Source organism: Myotis lucifugus, unplaced genomic scaffold (genome assembly GCF_000147115.1).
Source record: "Myotis lucifugus unplaced genomic scaffold, Myoluc2.0 scaffold_326, whole genome shotgun sequence".
NCBI classification, from domain to species: domain Eukaryota; kingdom Metazoa; phylum Chordata; class Mammalia; order Chiroptera; family Vespertilionidae; genus Myotis; species Myotis lucifugus.
Window position 1 is genome coordinate 963,350 of NW_005871374.1, and position 26,219 is coordinate 989,568.

Below are 26,219 nucleotides of genomic sequence, written 5' to 3' on the forward strand. Positions count from 1 at the left end.
GTGAATATGTATTTTTGGACTTTCTTGAGAACATTTTCAGAAGGCGATGGTTCCTGTGTGTAAGTCTGAAATCAGTTGAGAAACTAGTAACTGCCTTTTTGGCAGCTATAGATAAGGAGTGTACTTCAGGGGCTGCAGAAACAATTGCCTACTTCATAAAATGAGCCTTTCAAAAGAGGAAGCCAGACTGAATATATTTCAATTAAATATTTCCAACAAAACTTTGTATTTGTTGACATGTCACCAGTCTTGTCCAATAGTATATACTACCTTACATAACCACACGACACCACAACTCCAACAATAACCAACTTTCATTTGTACCTTAATTCAGTCAGGCATTAACTTCCTTTCCTCCTTCTTCCTTCTTTCCCTCTCCCTTCTATAAACTCATTTCAATCTACCTGATATTATAACATTTAATTAATTTGAATAAAATTTTTATTCAAGAACTTTAATTGAACTTTTACCATGCAACATACTCCATGCAAATGACCTACGCAAACAAAGACAACAAACAAGTCCTGTTTTCAAACAGCTAATGGGGGAATCTGGGCATGTAATAAAGATTGCTTGAAATATTCAGTATAGTAAGTGCTAAAATGAAACAAATATTTAGTAATGAGAATGCAACAGAGAGAAGGTTTGATTTCAACTGGAAGATAGGTGCTAATTTTTGAGGTGAGCTTTGAAGGCATTGGTTAGATTTCAAGTAAGATTGGTGTAATAGGATAGAAAGAGGCATGAAAGAGAAAGCACAAGATCTGAGGTTGGAGGAACTATTTGATCCTACACTGCTTATACATTTTTTATTTTATCTTTAGATCATCTCTAAAGCTTTTTTAATTGGCCATTCTTTATATCTAATCTCATTTGTACCTCATAACCTGTTTTATACTAATCCACCTACTTCATCTTCCTGAATATTTTTTATAGACTATTTTTCTCCTCAAGACCTTAAAATAGTGCTGCTTGAATGGTAGACATTGTACCCTTTTTAGAGGGACAATTAGAACCCCACAAAATTGCATCCCTCCCTATCTTTTAACATTACTTCCCGTTATTTTCTATCATACATCACTGAATAAGATGGATGAGTTTGAAAGGTGGAGTGGAGATAAAAAGGGACTGTGAGAAGTAAGCCAGACTGATGAAAAACAGGGTGCGTTTGAGTAAACTTCTCTCTAATGCTCTTTTAGAATTTGACTTTTTTCAGGTTTTTCTCAGTACAACATTCCTTGCTTTAAAGTGCTCTTGCCTTTAAAAATACTGGCAGAATACAATGAAATTCAATATGTACATATCAAATTACAGTGTAATTTTTCCCCCAAATAATAATATACGTGTTCTGTTTATTGACATATGTGTTGGGTCCATGGGTAAGTTCAGTTTGTCAAAATGCAATAAGCTATGAAAATCTTATACTTTTCTAAGGATATGAATATCTATAATCCTTTTTAAAAACTACCTTCACTGATGAAGAAAAGTACTTTTAGAAGTAATTAACAGGTGTGTTGCTCTTCTAAATGTTCTTATACCACAGTAAGTTAGTTTACATTGATAAGGGTTAGCTAGCTAGCTTAATTAGGCTGGCAGGAAGGGGGTGTCCAGGGAGGATAGAGGCATCGCTGGACTGAGCAATTAAAACAGCCATAAACCAAGGACAGAGGTATCTCTGGCCTGAGCAATTAAGGCAACCAAAAGTTAGATCAAAAGCAGCCCTGACCGGAGCAACTGGGAAAGCCATAAGGGAAAACAAAAGCAACTCCAACCTGAAGAGATGAGATGACTAAAAAGAAATGTGGATTTAGGGGCCATGGGAACTGATTACAAGGCTGAAGTCCCAAGGTGGAAAGGCACAATGAGGGAAAGTGTGGTCTCTAGGATATAAATCCTCAAGACAAAGAGAACAGTGGCCACCCTCTTTAGGGGACCCCTCTGTCTCTCCTTCCCAGGAGAGACAGTCTTAGAATTAGAAATTTAGGATTAGAGTTTTAGAGGTAGTATCTGCTTGCAATAAAGTTTCTGTACTTCTCACCTACCACTTTTAGTCCATGGCTTCATTTTTCAAATCTGTCTCGATGAGAACCGGGGAAAGAAATCACCCTTGCACCCGGGCTCACCAAAAACAAAAACGAACAAACAAAAAAACCCAAATCAACATCAAGTTGTCAGGACATATTTTAAAATAATTAACTCCAAAAGGGATTTAAGATTATTTTTATTTGATAAATAATTAAATTGTAAATTTTAATATTTTTCTAATCTTTGAGAAAATTATCCAGTTTTTACAGTAGATTTTTGTGAGAATTGATTAGGAATAATGGCAGATAAATTTCTAGCAGATAATTAAGTCTATAGCACTAGGAAACTAGATAGTTACATCAAACAAAAGCAGCATGCATAAAATTCCAATTGAAAATACCATTTTAAAGACCTTTAAATATTTTATTTTAGAAATAACTTTTGTGTAAAATATTTTCCATGTAAACAATAAATAAATTTCATTATCACAACAAAATAAGCATATATTATTGAAAGATATTCTTGAAAGAATATCCTCCTATATAATAAAGAGGTAATATGCAAATTGACCATCACACCCTCACAAGATGGCTGTCTATGACCAGGCCAGCAGGGGGGATAGTGCGGGACGACCAAATGACTGAACAAGCAGGATGCGTGGGGCAACCAGGCCAGCAGGGGGGTTAGTGAGGGGTGACCAAATGACTGAACAAGCAGGCTGCGTGGGGTGACCAGGCCAGCAGGGGGCAGTTGTGACCAGGCCAGAGGGGGGGCAGTTGGGGGTGACCAGGCTGGCGGGGGGGCGGTTGGGGGTGATTAGGCTGGCAGGGGGGCACTAAGGTGTGACTAGGCCGGCAGAGGGGGGCAGTTGGGGCGACCAGGCTGGCAGGGGTGGGGCAGTAAGGTGTGACCAGGATGGCGGGGGTGGGCAGTTAGGAGCGACCAGGCCAGCAGGGATGGGGCAGTTAGGGTCAACCAGGCCGGTGGGGGGGGGGGTAGTTAGGGGCAATCAGGCAGGCATGCAGAGGCAGTGAGGGGCGATCAGGCCGGCAGGGTGAGGGCAGTTAGGGGCGACCAGGTAGGCAGGCAGGTGAGCGATTAGGAGCCAGTGGTCCAGGATTGTGAGAGGGATGTCCGACTGCTGGTTTAGGCCCAATCCCCAAGATCAGGGCTTAAACAGGCAGTTGGACATCCGCTGAGTGGTCCAGATTGGAGAGGGTGCAGGCTGGGCTGAGGGGACCAACCCCGCCCCTGTGCATGAATTTTGTAGACCAGGCCTCTAGTTATAATATAAACATCCAGGATTAAAACAAAAGTAGGTGAACTATTACCTACTCTTGGGCACACACACAAACACATACAAACACAGACACACACACATGCTAAGATTTTATTATTTGAAACTAGAGGCCCAGTGCACAAAATTCATGCACGGTAGGGTCCCTAGCGGCTGCCGGATGGGGCCTCCCTTCTCCCGGCTTCCTGCCCCCACTGGCCGGGGAAGGGGCCACAGGCGGTTGGCCAGCCAGCCCCACCCCCTGGTCGATTTCCTGGTCAAGGGGACAATTTGCATATTAGGCTTTTATTATATAGGATGAAAGAGCTATTTGTTAAAACTAAAATTCTCCAGTTAGATGCACTTATGAACACAGTACCAAATATCCTCTGTGTGTATATTTGTGTATGTGTGTATAGTCTTTTTCTTTGATTCAAAGATAAACTACAGACCCACATATCCAAATTTGTATTGGACATTATCACTTACATATCTCATAGGCACAACAAACTGAACAGGTTTAGAAGTGAAGCCATCTTCCTCTTTTTTCTTCTTCTATGTACCTGATCTCAAGAAAGGTCATTACCATCTATTTGGTCAACTGATCCAAATATCTAGGAATTATCCTTATTCCCCTATATTCCTTAAAATTCACATCTAACTGGCACCTAATCCCATCAGATCTAACTCTATAAATTCACAAATATGATTCCCACCTGCCGTCCCCACTGCTATTGACTCTGCTGTGTTCCAGGCTTTCATTACTTCTAATCGACATTGCAGTGACAACCTTTTGACTTGGCTGCTTGCCAACAGTCACAGCTGTTCCTTTTCAATTCATTCTCTAGGCTGTGGCAAAACCTTTTTTTTTTAATAAAAATAAAATTTTCGAAACACCTCACTGACATCAGAATCAAATTATATAATCTATTACTTAAAATCTCCAATGTCCCCAGATTAAAACTAAGTCCTTTAGGAAGCATACAGCCTCCCTCCTTGTATCTCCAAATTCTCTTAACATTCTACTTTTCATGTTATGCTATAGTCATACCTTATGGAACTACTTTAGTATTCCATAGTTCGGTGTGTGTGTGTGTGTGTGTGTGTTTGCATCTGTGTGTTGAAAGAAAGTGGCATCAATAGAGAGCTGGAAATATGAAGAAATAAAGAGAAGAGACGTGGACAGTCACAGATACCAACATGTTACTGTAGTTTTATCTGGCTCATGAGATTTCTGGTGACATTCTTTATTCTTTCTGTTCCCTTCTATAATGACCATGCTAGTTTTACAATTTGAATATATACTGTTCAAGGACTATTTTAAAACTACCTTATATTTTTCATTGTAAAGTTCAAGACATATATTTAGAGCCCACCTTTAAAATCATATGTAAAAACCAACTTTCATTATTCTGGAAATTATTATAGTCACCTACTTGTAGAACTTTGAGGTTCTTATTTTATAATTAAAGATAACTTCTCAGTGAATAAATATTGCTTTTGAAATAAAATGTATAGATTAATTATAGCTTAGTATCACTTATTTATACATCTTTGCAAGAGCTGAAAGATATGTTTTATCAAATATCATATTATTAGATTTCAAGCCTAGCCTATTTTGACTTATTTATGATTTTACTCAAGGGTTTCATGAATGTATTATGTTATTAAATGCACTATGTTTTTACTGTGTAATATCCTATATAATAAAAGCTTAATATGCAAATTGACCAAACAGCAGAATGACTTGTTGCTAGGATGTGCACTGACCCTAGGGGGCAGAAGCTCAATGCAGGAGCTGCCCCCTGGTGGTCTGTGTGCTCCCACAGGGGGAGCGCTGCTCAGCCAGAAGCCTGGCTGACTGCTGGCGAGCGCAGCAGCATTGGTAGGAGCCTCTCCCACCTCCACGGCAGTGCTAAGTCAGACATCCCTCAAGGCTACCAGACAAGGGCATAAGCTGGGCTGAGGGACCCCCATCCCCAAGTGCACGAATGTCATGCACCAGGCCTCTAGTATCCTAAATAAGTAGTATCCTAAATAAGTGCTCTACAACATAATGTATAAAGATTCACCCAATAAAGACACCAATCAAATGTAATGAAAATTCAGGGTCAGTAAAGATGTCATCTAGGTTATTTATTTATTTATTTAGCATTTTATCTGGTCTTGTTTAGACTTTGATACAATTTCTAAATTGGAAGCTTATCTGGGGCCAAAAATTCCCTTGGAAGTAACAAACCATAACACAAAGTAGAGAATAATCACAAATTCAATTTGAATTAAATTTGAGGGGAAAAATGAAAAGTATTAGATAAGTTTATACTTGATGAAGATCAAATTATAGAGGGCTGTAATTTTAGACAAACATGCTTTCACATTACTCTATAGCACAATGTAAACCCTTTCAATATTTTCAATAAGTTGAGGACAAATTTAACATTGCAATGCAGAAAGATAAAGCCCATACAACTACAGAAAATAGATTGCAGAATAATGGAGCTGACTGATAAATATTCTATGACAATAACATGAGGTAACAATATTTATTAAATGCTTACATGTGCCTAAAGATACATATATCTATATCTATATCTATCTATCTATCTATCTATCTATCTATCTATCTATCTATCTCCACAAATACAAACAAACACACTGCCTGAGACACACATACCTGTTTAGTATTATATATAACTAGAGGCCTGGTGCACGACATTCGTGCATTGGGGGAAGGGTGTCCCTAAGCCTGCGCCCTTTCACCATCTGGGAGCCCTTGAGGGATGTCCAACTGATGGCGGGGAGCAGGCCTAAGCCGGCAGTCAGACATTCTTAGTACTGCCATGGAGGCAGGAAAGAATTCTGCCATCGCCGCTGCACTCGCCAGTCGTGTGAACCCGGCTTCTGGCTGAGCGTGCTCCCCCTTTGGGAGTGCATTCACCACAAAGGGGCAGCTCCTGCATTAAGCATCTGCCTCCTGGTGGTCAGTGAGCATCATAGCAACCAGTCATTCTGCCATTTGGTCTATTTGCATATTACCCTTTTATTATATAGAATATTATATATCATTTAAAACTCCCTAAGAATTACTGTTTTTTCACTGGTTTTTGGATAGGGACTCTGACATAGCTGGGTTAATTACAAGTTCACACAGTAATTGCTGCAGCTCATTTGAGGCACAACAACAAGAATATGAATATAGATATATGGTGAGGTGAGTGAGGAAAATAATAGCCCAAGCAATGTAAACCTGAGCTAGGAAAATAGCCATAGGAATAGATAAGACATAATAGATGATAGAAGTTCTAAAACTTCATTATTGGTAGCTTTAGAGAGAATTATTTTCCAAGAGATGTTCAGGATCATTCCAAATTGTGTGGGTGTATTACATGGGGCAATTAGTATACCTTTGAATATAATGCCTGTGTAAAAAATGTGGAGAGAATTAGGAGATAATTTGATGCCTGAAAACTTTAAGGAAAAAGAAATTATTATCTGGAGAATGTGTGTGTGTGTGTGTGTGTGTGTGTGTGTGTGTGTGTGTGAAAAACAGAAGACATAGCCAATTTTCAGTTTTAGGTACCAAAAGAACATCCAGGTAGTAGACTTTTACAACATGAAAATTTAACTTAAGAAAGTGGAAGTAGATAGGATTGAAAGGAAAGGAATGACAGCTTACTATTACACAATTTAATTCAGGATGCAGAGTTATTGGGATGATAAAACTTATGTAGTACTAGTATATAAGAGGGAGCATATAACAAATAGTTGTGGGTCAAAAACAATTAACTAAGGAACATCTGCATTTGGAGAGTGAGAGAAAGATAGAGGAACCTGAAAGGTGAGTCATAATCCTATCTAATAATAGACAAACATGGTAATTGACCATACCTTTGCTATGCCTCCCATTGGCTAATCAGCACGATATGCAAATTAACCGCCAATAAAGATGGCGGCTAATTTGCGTATACTGGCTGGAAGCGAAGACTGAAGACACTGTAGAAGGAAGCCAAGCATCGGAGCCGAGGTAGCAGAGACGGGCGGGGTAGGAGCTGCAGAGACGGGCAGGGTAGGAGCCACAGAGAAGGGTGGGGTAGGAGCCCCAGAGATGGGAGTGAAGCCCTATTCTTGCAGGAATCCTGCAACGGGCCTCTAGTACAAACATAATGGGTTAAAGGCTAAATGTTACTAGGGAAACACACATAGCAAGAAACCTTTTAATAGCTTATAAATCATAGAAAAAAAGGAAGAGGTAATACAATAACTTTAGAGATAAAGTATGAAGGTTACCTTTTTTCAGTATAATACTGGGTCATGGACATGTTTTTATGGTTAACTAATGAATACATTGGTAATGGGAATATTAAAAATGCAGACAGAAATAAGAGCCAATTGATAGAGCAGGATCCTAGAAGATAAGAGAGTAAATGAGATTAAGAAAAGAGTTATTGTGTTTTGATTTAAGCAGAGGATCTATTCCATTTTCTGAGACAAAGGAGAGTATAAGTAAAGATATACCAGGATAAGGAGGAAGGAGATGTTCCTGTTGCATGTCATCATCAAATTAGATAGATAGAAATTCCTGACGTATGAAGAGAAAGTGGGGTTGGATTATCATGGAGGGCTTATTTAAGGAAAAATGTGTAAGTTGCATAATGTGAAATGTGGAAAGAAGCCTTCAGAGATGAGTTAAGATATATTACATACTTTAGTCTCATGAACTTTCTCCAGGCCTTTATCGGTATTTAACATGCGTAGACCACAGTTATCACAAAGTAATAGGAATATATTTTAGGAAAGTATTTTTAAACTATCCATAGGCTGTATACTTGCTGTGTTTATAATACTTGCTTAAATAAATTTAATTTGCCATTTGTCATAATACCTTCATCATGTAAGAAGCTAAGTGAGGATAATATCCTATCAATAATTGCATATATATGTTCAACGTACTGATTCTTTCAACATGTAATTATTGAATGCATTTATCTGTGTTCACACTTTAAGTATTAAGAATGAAAAAGCAGAATGTCTGACATCTCATAATGATTATAAATATCAGCTACACACTTGAACTCAAAAAACTCAATCTGTGCCAGATTTTACTTTAAATCTCTAAGCAAAGGCCAATATTTACAAGAGTAATTGAACTCATTTATTGATTACTTACTTGGTGATACATTTTCAGCTAATTGTTCCCATTCATTCTCTTATTTAATCCTCAGACTAATTTTATGACGCAGTACTTTTATTTTTCTCATTTTATAAATGAGGAAATCTACTTAAAGAGGTTAATTGTTCAAGATATTTTGGCTAGAGCTGGTGAAACCAGATTGAACCAAGGTCTTTGTGATCCCAAAAGTGGTACATTCCACTAGATAAATACTAAAGAAAATAAAAGGTAAGAAAAGCTAAGGAGAAAAAAAAATGAATACCTCAGAAAAAAAGGTAATATCTGAATTCAACTACATTGCTGAAACTAAATACAATTGAACAAGCAAAATGCCCTCAGATACAAAAACACTACCTGAGAAACAAAGCACTTATACTTTCAGCAAAGACAAATGTTGAGCTTTTGGAAGTTCAACCATCTGTTATAACTTTATAAAAACTGCTATGTTCAATTTTAAATTGAAAAGCAAAATGTATCCATATATATAAAAGCCTAATATACTGAGTCCAACCTTTTGTTCAACCATTGACCAGTCACTGTAACGCGCACTGACCACCAGGGGGCAGACGCTCCCACCAGTAGGTTAGCTTGCTGCTGGAGTCCAGGTGATCGGAACTGGGAGAGATGGGCCAGACACACCCTGGGGCCAACCTCCTGCAGTCCCTTCCTGGCCTCTAAAATATTTCTTTCAGTGTGCACAAATCCATGCACTGGGCCTAACCAAGGTCATGATTCCCATTTTTTTTTTAAATTGTAATCAATATAGTTCACCCCCTGCTGTTCATCTTCCAGTGTTGCTCATTTGAAAATAAAAGGAATTGAATATATATGCCAGGGGTCCTCAAACGTTTTAAACAGGGGGCCAGTTCACTGTCCCTCAGACCGTTGGAGGGCCAGACTATAGTTTAAAAAATAAAACTATGAACAAATTCCTATGCACACTGCACATATCTTATTTGGAAGTAAAAAAACAAAACGGGAACAAATACAATATTTGTATTTGCATGTGGCCTGCGGGCCATAGTTTGAGGACCCCTGATATATGCAAATGCAACTATATTCATGTCAAAGGTCTTCTAGAATATCTTCTTTAACCTTCTTTTGATCTGGAATCCTGTGCTATGTAAAACTTTTCCTACATGTTAATCTACTTCTAGCTATATCTGACTATTTTTCTCCACAACTTTCATATGTCACATTTGACTAGATTATGAAATATGATTCCATATTCTCTTTTGACACTTGTGTGTTTTTTAAGGTAGTCATAGTGAAAAACAATACTTACCAGCTTTAAAGTTTTAGTCAAGTAATTTTTAATAATCACAAGAACTTGAAAAGCAATGAAGATGGTATTATTAATATTTCTTTCTAATGATAAGATGGTATTATTAATATTATTTTCTAATGATGAGATTGAGTGTGTAATATCCTCTAAGCCCACCCTGTATCCTGTATTTTTTTTAATCGGGAGCTGCAATTAAACATCTAGGGCAGCATTCTTGCTCTGCAGTAGTGTTCTACAAATAGAAATTCCAACTAGATTTCTGTCCTTGTGCCTGTCCCTAAAACAAAGATCCACAGATAAGGATGCTAGGCTGTTCTTTGATGTATTTCAATTACTTCAATCGTGTCTCCATGTTTATATATAGAACAGTTAAATGTTTCTGCAAATCTAGGGTGGTGTTGGGAATCAAATATTTAAAAAACAGTGCACAGTATTCTGAAGACAAACCTATTTGAATAAGCACCTTTGTATATTAGATTAAAAAACAATACTTCTGTGCTGAGCTGAACTGGAGTAGAGATAAAACAATAGAGGAAAAACTAAAGAGATAGGGTAAATTTTGCTAACAAATATTAAGGGAAGAAAACCTAATGACACAGAAAGCACCCAAAAGTAGCATTATCCAATCATCCTAATATATAAAAACCCAGGGTCCCTAACGATCAAATGGATGACCAGTTCATCCCCTAGCCCTCAGGCTCCATTGATTGGGGGATGGCTAATAGGGGAACCGGGGTCCCTCAGGCTCCAGTGAATTCATGGCAGCAACGACATTTTGGGCAGAAGGCAGACTGCTTGGTCGCTACCCTGGCCCACAGGCTCCCATTGATCAGGGGATGGTTAACAGGGAACTGGAGTGAGTGGCCGGGGGACTGGTGAGCAGCTGGAAGGCAGGCCTCTTGGTCCCTCCTCCTGGCCCTCAGACTCCAATCAATTGGTGATGGAGGTGGGGCGGAACTGGGGACTGGCTTCCTTAGTAGTCCCATAGGTTCAATCTCCAGAGGACGGGCCAGGCACCAACAGACCAGCGCCTCTGGCACAATCCCAAGAGCGCTGCTGGCCTCCTGGAACTCGGCCTCGGGCACTGTGGCCGCTTCCCCTCCCTAGATGCTCCCCTAGGAAGAAAGGATACCACCAGCAGCACCAGGGGCGACCAGCGGTGACTGACTGCTCTCCCAGTGCTTCCTCCAGGTCACTCGAGCCAGCCCCCGTCTGCCCCGCTCCAGATGAAGTGTGATCAGTGCACACGGAAGGATTGTAGTAAAAAAAACAAAAACTGATGACCAAGAGAATGCCACGGTCAATGTCTAGAGTACGGCTCAGGAGAACAGAGAGAAGGGAGCATTCCATAAGTTGGCCAATGCCAAGATATTTCTGAGTGACTGCCTGGCGTGTGACAGTTGTGTGACAGCAAAGGAAGGAGCCCAAGTTTCTCAACAGAACACCAAGGACTTCTTCTGTGTTCTGAACCTTAATAAGAAATGTGATACCTCACAGCACAAAGTGCTGGCAGTGTCCGTGTGTCCTTAGTCTATACCTTAATTTTCTGCTAAATTCAGCCTCAGTGTCACTGGTGCGTCCTGAAGGCTCTGCGGCTTTCGCAAAAGCCTTGGGGCACACTGTCTTTGACATGAAGATAGTTGCGGACTTCAGCATCCTGGAGAGTCAGAAGGAATTTGTGCGTCGGTACTGCCAGCACCATGAGGAAGAGCCCTGGCTACCCATGCTGACCTCCGCCTGCCCCGGCTGGGACAGATATGCAGAGCGTGTGCTGGGTCACCCCATCACCCCTGACCTCTGCACGGCCAAGTCTCCCCAACAGATCATGGGCTCTCGGGACAGGCAGAACCTGTCCCCAGACAAGATTTTCCACATCATTGTGGCCCCGTGTTATGACAAGAAACTGGCAGCCCTTTGAGAAGATGTTCCCACAGCTTTACGTAGTTCCCAGGATGCTGACTGCATGTTAACCTCAGGTGAAATTGTCCAGATGATGGAGCAAAGTGACCTCACCTCAAATGATGCAGCCATGGACACTCGGTTTGGAGACATGAAGGAGGAGGAGGTGAGGCTCCACGAGGGTTCCAGCTCCGACAGGTACCTGGTGCACATCTTCAGGCACATGGCCAAGGAGCTGTTCAATGAGGACGTGGGAGTGCTCACCTACCGCACCCTGAGGAACAAAGACTTCCAGGAGGTCACCCTTGAAAGGGACGGAGAGGTTCTGCTACGCTTTGAGGCTGCTATGGCTTTCAAAACATCCAGAAGTGGTCCTGAGGCTGTAGAGGGGCAAGCTCCCCTGCCACTTCGTGGAGGTCCTGGCCTGCACCAGGCATGCCTAAGCGGCAGGGGCCAGGCCCAGGCGGACGACAGGTGTGCAGACAGGGCACTGCTGTGGCAGATGTAAGATAACTATGCTGCCATCCCGGTGTGGCCCCCGGAGACCAGCGCCCATGTGCATGAGCTGTACCAGGAGTGGCTGGGGCAGAGGGGCAACTCCCCCTGGGCCCAGGCGGCCCTGCACACCGCCAAGCAGGGCCCAGGGCATCCTGCCAGGACATCAAGTGGTAAAGGTCCAGGAGACGCCTGGACTTCAGGCCGCCTGAAGTGGGGTGTCAGACACTTGAAGGAAAGGTTTATCATCTCTGTCATCGCTTTGGTTTTCAGAATTCCCTGCTCCCCATCTGTCGGCTTCCTCCCTCTGAGGGGCAATGTTGTCGTCACATGGGTGCAACTGGAATATTGTATCTCAAGAGGATTGGCCCAATGTACGTATCCTTTTATCCAATGATGAAAATATCCCAAAGAACAAGAATGGAGACAGACTACTGTACTTTAGGCTTAATAAAAACTCCGGAAGTTGTCCTGTAAAGAGCTGAGACTTGGTTCTGTCCATGCATCTCATAGATTGGATGAGGAAATGGCCCGGTTTGGCCCTGACTTTACCCACTTATGTTACCCTTGAAGGTGTCTTTGCCACAATGTGAATAAACTGCCACCTTTTGGAATTGGGGCTCATACGAAAGTCTGCATTCCCAACTTATCTTGAAACAGATCTATGTTCTACAGCTGTGGCCAACATCCTGAGATCAGGTCTGGTTGACCAGGTCCTGCTGGGAATCAGGGGGCACTGGAGTGGATGCCCCCCCCCCACCTCTGTGCCCTTTTACATTCAGGGATTGAGATAAACTCACTTTGGGGGAGGGTGACAAGGGTGACAGGTGTCACAGATGGAAGGATGGAAAATGGAGAGGCATACACCCTGCTTGGTCCCTCCCTGGGTGGGGTCAGGCAGATGAAGGCCAGCCAGCCCACCCCACAATTGAGTGAGATAGCGTCCTCTGTATCCATCTCTTACCCTGTGGGCCCGGCCACTCCCCTCAGCTCTGGGTAGCCCTCTGCATTCTACCACAGGCACTCTGCCCTCACCTGCTGCTCATTCTAAGTGAGAAGGAAGAGAGCAGTTGGCCTACAGACAACTACACAGAAAGATAGGGCTCACAGCTGGTGAGCACAGTGACAGTGGCGGGAGCCTCTCCTGCCTCCATGGCAGCACTAAGGAGCAGCAAGCTGAGTGGTAAGGAGCAGTGAGCAGGCGGGCAGTAAGGAGCAAAGGGTCCTGGACTGGGAGAGGGATTTCCAACTATCGGCTTAGACCCATTCTCCATGGGGAACGGGCCTAAGTCAGCAGACTGATATCCCCTGAGGGGTCCTGGACTGAGAGAGGGTGCATGCCAGGCTAAGGAACACCCACCCACCCCCGCCAGGGCATGAATTGTATGCACCAGGCCTCTAGTAAATTATAATTGCCTATAACTCCTATTCCTAGTGCCCATTATTTCTGAGTAGTTATAATTCAGTAAGTGCTGTGCCAGATTTTCTCTCCTTTATTTTTGCTACCACTTTGGGGACAATGGTAGTTAAGGTAACGTGAATGAAAAAATACAAAGGACTAGCCAAAGGACAACAGCTGAAGCAGCTAGTGTCCCAGAGGGATCTAGAAGAGCTTGGCTCCGAGAAAGAAAAGATTGCCAGGAATGATTAACACAAAAGAAAACGGAATTTCTTCATCTTAGAACAAGAGAATGATGAGCTAGAAACACACAAGACTTCAAACAAGTGATTAAAAGTTCACATTCAATGCACAATTTTATTACTTTTGGTTCAATTATTTTTTAAGGAAATTGAAGGATTATGGGTTTGAAAAAATTTGTCATATAGAAGTTAGGCTGCCAAACTGTTTAAGATTTTATAATGTTTTGGTCACATAGGAATGAAGTCTCCTTCCAAAAATATAAACCAAATTTGTAGGCAGCTGGAGCAGATTGGCAGGCAAGTGCCAACGTGTGTCTCTTTGTATTGTGCAATGCTGTACCTAATGCGAAGGAAAGCACAGAGCAGCCATTCTCACAATGTGCAGGATCGTAAATGGTACCAGAGGGCGGAAGACTGATATAGAGAACAGCACTTCCAGGTTCTTCAAATCATCTTTCTGTTTCACTTTTACTTTGAGAGATTTCTTAAGGTATAATCTTCAGAAATCTCTTATGGGTTGAGGGGTATCTTTTTTTTAAAATATATTTTATTGATTTTTTACAGAGAGGAAGGGAGAGGGATAGAGAGCTAGAAACATCGATGAGAGAGAAACATCGATCAGCTGCCTCCTGCACATATCCCACTGGGGATGTGCCCGCAACCAAGGTACATGCCCTTGACTGGAATCGAACCTGGGACCTTTTAATCCGCAGGCTGACGCTCTATCCACTGAGCCAAACCCGTGCTGGCAAGGGGTATCTTAAGGTATAATCCCAGAATTCAAAACCTTTCTAATGTTAAAATGAAATACAAAGAACCCTTAAATAATAGGGCATGACAAACTGAGTTATGACTTACGAGAAGCAAGATGGACTTTGAGCTCAGAAAGAAACTAGGAAAGACATAGAAAAGTTTATTTGAATAAAACAAAATCTTAAGAAAAAATCAACTAAGAAACAGATAAATCATAATTCTCAAATTTATATTTTAAAATAAACCATCATATTAAAATTAGTTCTTTTTTAATAAAATGTTTGAAATAAATCCCAAATTTCAAAAGGCTGCAATAATGTCCCATTATTTTTCAAAGGGATAGATTAACTGCATTAGAAGTAATAGGACCAAATCAAATGAGTGGATTAAAATTGTCATGTTAGTAAAAAGTTAAAAAGGATAAAATTATGTTCATATATATGGAAAATAAATGTTAAAAAAAGTAAATTATAAATTTAAACTTCCAAAATAATGCAATAATTGTGTATCTGAATACAATTTAGGCCACTGAGAATTAGGGGAAACTAACTTACACTGTAAAAGAAAGGCATATTCTTTTTTAAACACAATTTATTTTTTACTTGAAGTAGGCCATAGGCCAGCCGTGGGCAAACTACGGCCTGCGGGCCGGATCCGGCCCGTTTGAAATGAATAAAACTAAAAAAAAAAAAAAAAGACCATACCCTTTTATGTAATGATGTTTACTTTGAATTTATATTAGTTCACACAAACACTCCATCCATGCTTTTGTTCCGGCCCTCCGGTCCAGTTTAAGAACCCATTGTGGCCCTTGAGTTAAAAAGTTTGCCCACCCCTGCCATAGGCACATAAAATCTTGCCCAGTGGAAGTCCTGCACCTTAAACAAAGTGGTAAAGTTTTAAATTGTTTATATTTACCATTTACAGTTTAGAAGTTAAAGGCCAATCTCTCTCTCTCTCTCTCTCTCTCTCTCTCTCTCTCTCTCTCTCTCTCTCCAACCATCCATTCCTAGTATTTTATTTAAATACTGAATTTTGAATGGGCACATGCATCATAATCTTAGTAATTAGGAAAACTGTTTAAGGATTTATCCAAAAATTCACTATATACATTTCATCACCACATGCATCAACTCAAAATCTAAATAAACTGGATAAAATAGACACTATACTAGCTAGAATATTCCTGGAAAAAAATGAGACTCACTGACCAAATTAGTGCAAAATACAGACAATTCATTATATCACATGATTGGAAGCAGGGTGGTAAAAAAAATTGGTTGTTTCAAAGATCTCATTAAAGTCAAAGTCTTTCAATTTTGTTAGGTATGAGCCTTAAACTGGCATTAAAATGGGTACCTTAGGACTTGGGTCCATATTCAGGACAAGTGCTGTCCAGAGAAGAAAATAAACTATTTTTTTCTCAAATTACTTTTTTGGGAAGCAAGAGATTCACCCAATTGCCCAATGCCAAACACTGAAGTGCTATAATGCATAAAAAATAATAAAAATAATGTTTTTTTATGATGTGCCTGTGTGTATGTGTGTGTGTGTGTGTGTGGGGGGGGGAGAGAGAGAGAGAGAGAGAGAGAAAGAGAAGAGAGAGAGAGAATAGATTTGTTTTGCTGAATGAGAAAGCATTTCTAACTGTGAGATCTGAATGTTATTTTATGAAGTAAGGAAGTTGTACATCACCTGGCATTGATAGTGTTAAAGTTACTAATTGCAGATACTGTAGCTGATTTAAGAATATGAGAAAAGTATAGCAGTCTCCTTATATTATTTGGCATACTTTCTTTCCTACATAATCTACAATTTATCCAGCAAATATTTATTGACTACCCATTATACACCAAACATTACAAAGACATTTATCTTTAGACATAAACTCAAGATAGACTGTGGGTATATCAATTCCTATTTGCAATGTCTAGAAGTTGAGGAAAGTGAAAAATCAACTAAAGTAAATAAAATAGTATATTCACATTTTTCTTCCTATAATAAAACAGAAAAAAAGAAAAGTTCTACAGAAAACTACAGAGATAGCTGAGTGTTTTAAATAGAGAACAAAAGTAATAAAAAAAAATCCACTTTAACTGGCCTCTAAAACTCTGGGTCATAGAAATTTCAACCTTATTACATGTTTTGTGAGAACTCACATTAGGCCTAATCTAAAGGAGTAAATGCTAATTTTGTCAAGTGCTTAAGAAATAAAGTTATGAAAAGGCAGAAAATAATTTACATTAATGGTCTAGATCTGAAAAAATTTCCAGACTGCTGACTTCATTGAATTGCAGACTCAGCAACACACTGTAATAAGTAGCTCCCAGAGCAGGCACACTGAGTCATTTTACAAAAGGCAGATGAGGAATCTGAAACCACTTTGGATTTGACATTTTTGTTGAAATTTAATTGAAAAAGTTATGGACGTGAAAATAATGGGAGGAAGCAGTACATAAAATCATCTTTTTCTTACTGTTATATTACAAGGCCTCACTCATCACCTTCCTGAAGCACCATATCACTGTGATGTCCTGATATCTTATTTGCCTAGGTTAACATAGATTACCGTATTTTTCCGTGTATAAGATGCAATGTTTTTTCTCTAAAATTGTTAGACTGAAAAATGAGGGGCGTCTTATACACTGAAGTCAGCCAAGGAGGGAGCCGTGCTGGTGTAGCTGCCCATACCTTGTCAAACCGGCTTCCTACAATCATGAGCCTTATTGTTACTGACATCAGCTGATGCCATTGGAGGTGGAGGTGGTGAGTGTGCAGATGCAACAGGGACTGGAGCATTCTGAGCCCATAAAGATGTCAAAAAATAAAAAGATAAATACCGGTAAGCGATTGTCTTACTCTGCAAAATTCAAACTGAATGTAATCAGCTATGCAAAAGAGCATGGAGATAGAGCTGCAGAGAGACAAGTTGGACCTCTTCCCAATGAATGTATGACCAGACAGTGGAGGAAACAGGAAGAACAACTCCTTAAGATGCCAAAAAAGGCCTTAACAGGAAAACCAGCAAAATGGGCAAATTTGGAGCAGAGGCTTAAGATTTGGATTATGGAGCAGCACCAGAGTGGCTTATGTGTGTCAACCAAGCTTATTCAATTTCAGGCAAAAAGCTTGCAAGTGAAATGAACATTGTTGACTTTACAGGAAAGGCAAAATGGTGCTTCAATTTCATGAGGAGAGAAGTGTTGGCCATGAGAACATGAACAAAGTTAGCTGAGAAAATGCCACCAGTTTATGAGGATGATCTCACATATATAGACAGTGACTCAGAAGACAGCAGTGATACAATAGAAGTTGAAGAAATTGATATGTCTGGAACTAATAATGATAAAGAAGAGAGCAGTGATGCAAGAGAAGCTGAATAAAGTGATATGCTGCATAATATCATAGTACTGGTATATAAACATTACCTACAGTAATTACTAAGAAAAATATGTTCAGCCCGAACCGGTTTGGCTCAGTGGATAGAGCGTCGGCCTGTGGACTGAAGGGTCCCAGGTTTGATTCCGGTCAAGGGCATGTACCTTGGTTGCCGGCACATCCCCAGAAGGGGGTGTGCAGGAGGCAGCTGATTGATGTTTCTCTCTCATCGATATTTCTAACTCTCTATCCTTCTCCCTTCCTCTCTGTAAAAAAATCAATAAAATATATTTTAAAAAGAAAAAAAAAAGAAAAATGTGTTCTGTCTTATGTTTAAAATATTGATTTCTTAATTTTGGGTTGGAAAAGTGGGGGGTCTTATATATGGGGTCATCTTATACATGGAAAAAATACAGTACTTCTCAATACATTACTAAGTTAAAGTAATGGGGTTGTAAGCAAAGATGAATGGCTCTTTTAAGATGTCGTCCTGGTACACCAAGGTTATGGGTTCCATACCCCATCAAGGCACCTACAGGAGGCAATCAATGAATGCATCAATAAGCAGAACAACAAATCCATGTTTCTCTATCTCTCTTTCTAATCAATAAACATAAAAATTAAGATGAAAATTTGTATTCAATACTGTCTTGTTAGTAAAAATGTGACAGCTTGTACCATTGTTTCCTCTCTCCTTTACCTTCCAGACAGTCTCATGCTTCGGTTGAATATTTATGATTAATTAGAAATGGTTTAGTAAATTACATGAAGGAACAAAATGTTATATAACAAATATTCATCAAAACTGTCAAGCTCCATTGTCTTTAAAATTAGTAAAGCTAGTGCATTATTAGTATACTTGAAATACTTTAAAAATGCTACTTTCTTACAAGGATATATCAAAGATTCATGCATATAGAGTAAAAGGGAATAGACCAAGTAATTTGATTTTTTAGCATCATTAAAATTATCTGTGGGTTGAAAGATCACACATCTAGCAAAATATATCAATTGCATTGATACTTATAATACAATTTTGTAAATGTTTTACAACTGTTGTTTAAATGTAAAAACTTTTATCAATTTAAATTAACTACCACAGTATGGCTTAACCATATCAGATTATATCTTAAATTCACATATTATTTATTATATTTCAAATATTTTATATGAATGAGAATCATTCTACTTTGAAGAATTTACAATCAAGTGGAAAGAATTCTAAGTACATAATTAATTAAAAGAAAGTTAGAAAATGTAATAATGGTTGCATATACAATGTCCTTTAGGAATAAAAGGGGTAAAGTGACTAGCATCAAGGGTTGGAGAGATGTAATACGCATTGAAATGTACAACTAAGGAACTATTATTCATGGAAAATTAGTGGAAAAATGAACTGTAGGTCACATGTTTTTGCATATAATTCCCCTGTCCTTCAAAACATAAGTATATTCCTTCTCACTTTTAATGAAATCTACTCAAAGCCTGCATTTTCTTCTATTTTTGAGTTTATAATTTTACACTGAAATTCCAGCATAATTTTAGTTATCAGAGAAATCTAATATGAAACTTATTTTTCTAATACTAGAAACAAGAGTATGGGTAAGATTTTAATTAATAATATACTTATTGTGTTTCCAAGTTGAAAAGTGGTAACCAATGGCTAAATCTTCATCTTACAAGCAATGATTTATCAGTTACAAGATTATAGTAGAAAAACAGATATTGCACACAGAAAATAAAGAAAAGTGCCATAAAACAATAGGTGGTATTATTAGCCATTTCAATGGTCTGCGACTTCTCACGCATTTAAGACAAAAGGTGGGAATAACTAAAAGCATAAATTATTCTTCCAAAAGAGAGTCTTTAAAAATGATAAGAGCTTAAAGGTAAAGAAGTAAACACATAGACCACTAAAAGCATATTACATTAAAAGTTAATCTCTCCTATCCCCGAATTCCAGGTACTGCGTTTCCCTCTCCAGACCTAACTATTTACTACTTTCACTTCTGAAAGTTTAGGGTAATTATCTGACTAGAAATAAAATCATAGAATTTCAGACCAGAAAGAAACTGTACTAATCACTACCCTGCCACCTTCTGTCAGAGAACACATATGTGTCATAGAAATGTTAAATGATTTCCCAATGTCAGCTTCTGACAAAGCTCAGGGTTTTCCTGAATCTATTCAGTTACTTCTTACACTTGGGTGGGATCATCTATACTAATAAAAGGGTAATATGCAAATTGGTCAGGATGCCCTCACAGTAACAACGGAACAGCAACCAGGGGCAACCAGGCTGGCAGGGGGGTTAGTGAGGGACAACCAAACAACTGAACAGCTGTCTGAGTGGGGCAACCAGGCCTCCAGGGGGGGCAGTTAGGGACAACCAGGCTGGCAGGGGGGCAGTTAGGGGCAATCAGACAGGCAGGCAGGTGAGCAGTTAGGAGCCAGCAGTTCCGGATTGTGAGAGGGATGTCTGATTCCTTGTTTAGGCATGATCCCGGGGATTGGGCCTAAACCGGAAGTCGGACATCCCCCGAGGGGAGGGTGCAGGCTGGGCTGAAGGGCACCCCCCCTACCTCCTGTGCATGAATTACATGCACCGAGCCTCTAGTTTTAACAATAAGAGGGATTTGAGCACATGAACAGACACCCAGCATACTTGGTCCTTATTATCTTTCTGGATTTGAGAAATAGACTAGTGCCCCAGTTAGCCTGCTTCAGAGATTTATATCTATAGGAAGGATTAAATAAAAATTTTAATGTGAGGGTACCTGGCAGTATAAGAAAAAAGAAAACACTTTAAAAAAGTCACTATAATAATGATAAATTGGATTTAAGAAATCTAGTGAGAAAACATCATAGTATCCAAGATGAAGTCCTTAGTAGTTCATCACATATAACATTTTAGCCTGTTTAGTTATAGTAACTTAAGGAGTTCCAGAAAATAGCTTAACTCTGAATATTATAAAAAATCAAGTGAATATGGTAGCATTTGCCTTAATAGAAATACCACAGTTTTCTCAGACATCTCAACTGATAAATGATAAAACTTGATATGCAATCCCAAAGATAATTTGAATTATTTTAGGAAGGGGCTGTATATGAATTCTGACATTCTTTAAATGCAAACTACCAAGTTGGTAAGAAATACAGGGAACATTATCTCTATGGTACATGACAAGAACCTAGTATTCCAACAACACTCATCAAAGGGCATTATAATCCTATTATAAATGATAAATTCCAAACCTTCTGAGCTATAAAATCTACAAGGCAAAAAAACAAAAATCTCTTCAACATGACCTTTTTATTCAAGAGCTCATTCACTGCCAGCCTAATTAGATACTACTATAGAAGTTCATCGGATAGAAATCTTAGTTCAAAGCAGTGCTGTGAAGGTCTAGAAGGTATGCAAGTCTCAATTTCATAGCACTTCATTTTCAATTCCTCTTGTCTTAGAACATGCTAACCCAGCACTGGCAGTCAGAGAGCTACATCAAGACAGTACATGATTCAGATTCAAATAATCCCTCTGACAGGCTAAGTCACTGTCTGGTTCAAAGCACTAGTGGAAAGAATATGACTTCCACATTAACATAAGGTGAGGGATAGAAATGTCTTTGGTCAGAAAGAAAACTGCTGCAATTGTATGCCTGTGTATTAACAGAAACTACATTATAAATACTGAAAGTGCTGAGTTCCCATTTGGTGAGACAATAGACTCTAAATAACATTGGCTTTCTATTATTTGCATTTAAGTGTTGGTTCTGACTTTTTTTAGCTATTCGATCAATTGACAGATTTTCAATCATTCTTAGCCTAAGTTTCTTTATGTGCACAGTACAGGTGATCATGGTACAAAAAGCTCACAGAATTGATGAGGGCTAAATAAGAAAACACATGCAAAGTACTCAGCAAACAGAGTTGTTTTCCAGTACAGGTTAACTATTATGATAAAGATGTTAAACAATTTCAAGTAAAAGAAGAACCATTGCTACTATTCAGAACTTATTTGTTAATTTACCTAGATTGATTTATGTATGTACTATGTATGTATGTATTCATTCATTCATTAGAGATACAGGGAACATTATATCTGACATTCTTTAAATGCAAACTACCAAGTTGGTAAGAGATACAGGGAACATTATCTCTATGGTACATGACAAGAACCTAGTATTCCAACAACACTCATCAAAGTTGAGTGCACGAATTCGTGCACAGGTGGGGTCCACCCGGCCTGCCCTGATTGGGCTGGGCCGGCCGGGCAGAGGGGCCGCAGGAAGTTGGCCGGCTGGACCCACCCCTGATCGGGGTGGGGGGTGGGCAGTCAGGGGTGGGGCTGGCTGCAGGAAGGAGCCATGGATGGTTGGCTGGCTGGCCCCACCCCCTGGTGGAATTCCTGGTTGAACTCCCAGTTGAACTCCTGGTCAAGGGGACAATTTGCATATTAGCCTTTTATTATATAGGATGTCTTTCTAATCTTTAGAGAAAGGGGGAGAAAAATTAAACACTATGTGCAAGGAGAAAAAATAAAGCTTCTAGTGGTTAATGAGCACTAGTTTGTTCACTGAAGATGTGTGTAAAAGGTAGAAAGTCAGGTGACCAACTAATGTGTACTTGGACCAGTCACTGGATAATTATTTTCTGGGACATAGATTGGGCTTGCACAAGAGCGACCCTTGCTGTTTGAAAATAGAAGTACACTACATTTTCTAAATAGTCATCAGATTGTACACATATTGATGGAATACACTGTATATTACTTTTCCTACATGAAGAAAGGGTGGCCTAGAAATAAAATATATATTTGTAAATAGTTTTGCTTTCATATTGCTACTGTAAAGAAAACCATTTTAACTCATAGGTTTTCAAAACCCTATGTCAGGGGTCCTCAAACTTTTTAAACAGGGGGCCAGTTCACTGTCCCTCAGACCGTTGGAGGGCCGAACTATAGTTTAAAAAAAACTATGAACAAATTCCTATGCACACTGCACATATCTTATTTTGAAGTAAAAAAACAAAACAGGAACAAATACAATATTTGTATTTGCATGTGGCCCGCGGGCCGTAGTTTGAGGACCCCTGCCCTATGGGTATGGCAATCCCTTCTCACTTAGCTGATATCAACTCATACAACTCTCCTCTTAGTTCATTATAATCCATTATAATCATTATAATCCAGCTAAACAGGTCTTTCCATTCCTCAGACTAGATTCTAAGCCTCCACACTTTTTCTATCATCTTCCCATGAAAATCTTCCCCCCAAAATTCCCATAATTGACTATTAATTGTCACTTAATTTAAGGAAGTCTTCTTAATTAAAAAATTTCTTTTCCTGATTTCACAATATAATTTTACCTTCTGTGTCCACTCAACAAGATCATTTATTTTTTCATTGTTTTATCACTATGTGAAATGACCATTTTCATACAAAACATATTTATGGTGTTTCCTTGTATTTTTCACCACACTATACACCTGCACTATATTACAGCTGTTAAGTAAGGCTGAATTAATATACTATAGAAAGAGTGAATAAACAATAATCTGAAAGAAATGAACAAAAGAAAAAAAAAGAATCTATATTCTGTGTTATCATCAGACAAAGACCTACATTATAGATATCCTATTTGTTATCAAGGTCCCAGATCCTTTTTCCCCATTCATCTTGTAACTTACTGTTTAGTCTTTAATCTTTAAAATTGTAATCTTTAATTTTTCTTTAGTGATTGCAATTCCTCTTTGTTATTTGTGTACTCTGGTGTTTCATAGACCTTGGTATTTTTATTCTGATAATACTATTTGGGAATCTGAAGGTTGTCATTATTTTTATTACCATTTTTCAAGTTATGAGGCTAATGAGTTTTTTTTAGGTATTGTCGGAAATTTGTTTTTACCCACACAACAATCCAAGCACTAATGTTCTTCAAAAGTTTCCTGATAGCATATCTTAAAAGTAGATGTGGGAAATTTGAAGACTAAAGTGTGAAGAGGAAAGTAAAAATGTACTTAGGCCTGAAGGCAAGCCCTTTCTCTTTCTAAGTACCTCCCAATCCCAGGTACTAGATTCTGTTTCTTCTCTCCCCTTTCCTTCCAGTCATAATTTAAAGATTTCTCCTACCTCACTGACTAGCCTAATTTACTTCAAGTATCCCTCTCTTTTCCAATTCTTCTACTGGAGAGAGTGAAGCCAAAAACAACAACAATAACAAAAAACTGCATTCTCTTGATTGCATTTATCTTCTCCTTTCTTATTTTAATTCCTATTTTATTCTTATTTTTGTTTGTTTACTTACTTATTATTTTAATATACTTTTATTGATTTCAGAGAGAAAGGGAGAGGAAGAGAGAGAGAGAAGCACAAATGATGAGAGAAAATCATTGACAGGTTGTGTCCTGAATGGCCCCCAATGGGGATCAAGCCCGCAACCTGGGCATGTGCCCTGACCAGGAATCAAACCACTACCTACGGGTTCATAAGCTCAACCACTGAGCTACACCAGCCAGGCTGATTTTTGACTTTTTAACATGTATCTATGTTTGCAATTCATTTTCTATAGATTCTTGTCCTTTATCTTTTCATTATTATATCAAGTTTCAAACATTTTATTTTATTGACTTGGATCTCATAGCTCCTTTATCTTAAGTATATATTTTTACCTTTTGTGTTCTTTACATTTTAATAACATTTTATTCATTTGAATATGCTAAAATTTATAAAAGGTCATTTTGAATGATGCATCTGTATATAGATAGATATAGCTATATATCTATTCAAATGTGTGTAAATGTAATTGTGTTTCTTTAACAATAATTTTCCTTTATCCTATTTTATTTAGTCCGTTTCAACTTTGACAATCCATTTATCACTCCCTCTTCTTTGTTCCAATGTATTCTATATAATATATTTCAACATGTATATGGACAGAAATCAAATTAGTATACATGTACACATAATATATTTATATTTTTATTATATATATTTTTTTTTCAAAAATAATTTTACTAATTTTATCACATTGGGAAAGTTTTAAAATGGAGATATTGTTTCTTATATTGTTTCATATGTGTCTCCTAGAAAGATCACCTGTGAGGAGCTAGTACTCATTTTGGGAAACCTAAGTTTAATGTTCTTTATGCCCTGTGTAGATGCATTTAACCTCATGAAATACTTAGTCTTACACAATTTTATGATTTTCCTTCTAGTTCTATATGATTGAATTTGTAATAGATGCTTATCTCCTAGAACAGCACACCTCTTGGAACATCTTGGTTGCAGGACATGAAACACATGCTGAATCTGGTCCTGAATCACATAAGTCTACAATAGAGGAGTTTCCAAAGCATAGTTAAATCATACCCTCTGAAATCAGGTGCTAGATCTGGAGCCAATGATTGCTTCCTGTGGCTACTGCTGCAAAGTGGTCACTAGAATATAGAAACAACTTTGGGATTTACCCAAAGTTAAACGGCTTTTAAGAGTTAATGTGCAGGGAGTTCTGAAACGTGTGGCTAGAGGCAAATGGCCACAATGATAAAAGGGACCACAGTACTTTAAAAATCTTTCTACCTACCCATATAATTGTGCAGAAACTTAATACTATACATTTTGAATTGTCATTTGTTTTAAAATATTTTTTTAAATTTATTTTTAGAGAGGGAGGGAAAGAGAAAGAAAGAGGAGAGAGAGATACAGGGATGTGGGAGAGAAACATCAATCAGAGAGAGAGAGATAGGGATGTGGGAGAGAAACATCAATCACTGCCTCCTGCAAGCCTCCTATCAGGGATCAAGCCTGCAACCCCAGCCTATTCCCTGACTGGGTACTGAACAGGCAACCTTTCTGTTCACCAAGATGATGCCTAACTAACCGAGCCACATGGGCCAGGGCCATTGTCACTTTTAATGCACATAGTTTAATAATAAAAGTTTCTCAAAGATGATCTTTCATTTTAGTGCCTGCCACTAAACTAATTCTGGGCATAGACTGTAACAGGTGCCAAATTATGTGACAAAAATGAATCACAGTATTACTATTATTTTAATTTTAATCCTCTATAGTTGCCTACTTAGCACTAATTGTAATAAATTAGATGCATGCTATAAGGAAGGAAGGAGTCACATGTACAACAGATGGAGTCAGTTAAAATCTAAATATCCCAAGTTACATAGAAGGCTTAGTCTAGGGTATGTCTCTAATTAGCTCTGTGATGGCCTGGAGAATACTAGAAAATCTGTTTAGGTCTCAAATTATGTGTGCTTGTATTTATAATAATACTGACACTAAT

The 26,219-nt window shown here is 38.7% G+C and overlaps 1 pseudogene; it reads left to right on the top strand.

Annotated features, from left to right (window-relative positions):
• Window positions 1-10,982: 10,982 nt before the first annotated feature.
• Window positions 10,983-12,547, top strand: LOC102440323 (annotated as a pseudogene).
• The last annotated feature ends 13,672 nt before the right edge of the window (window positions 12,548-26,219 follow it).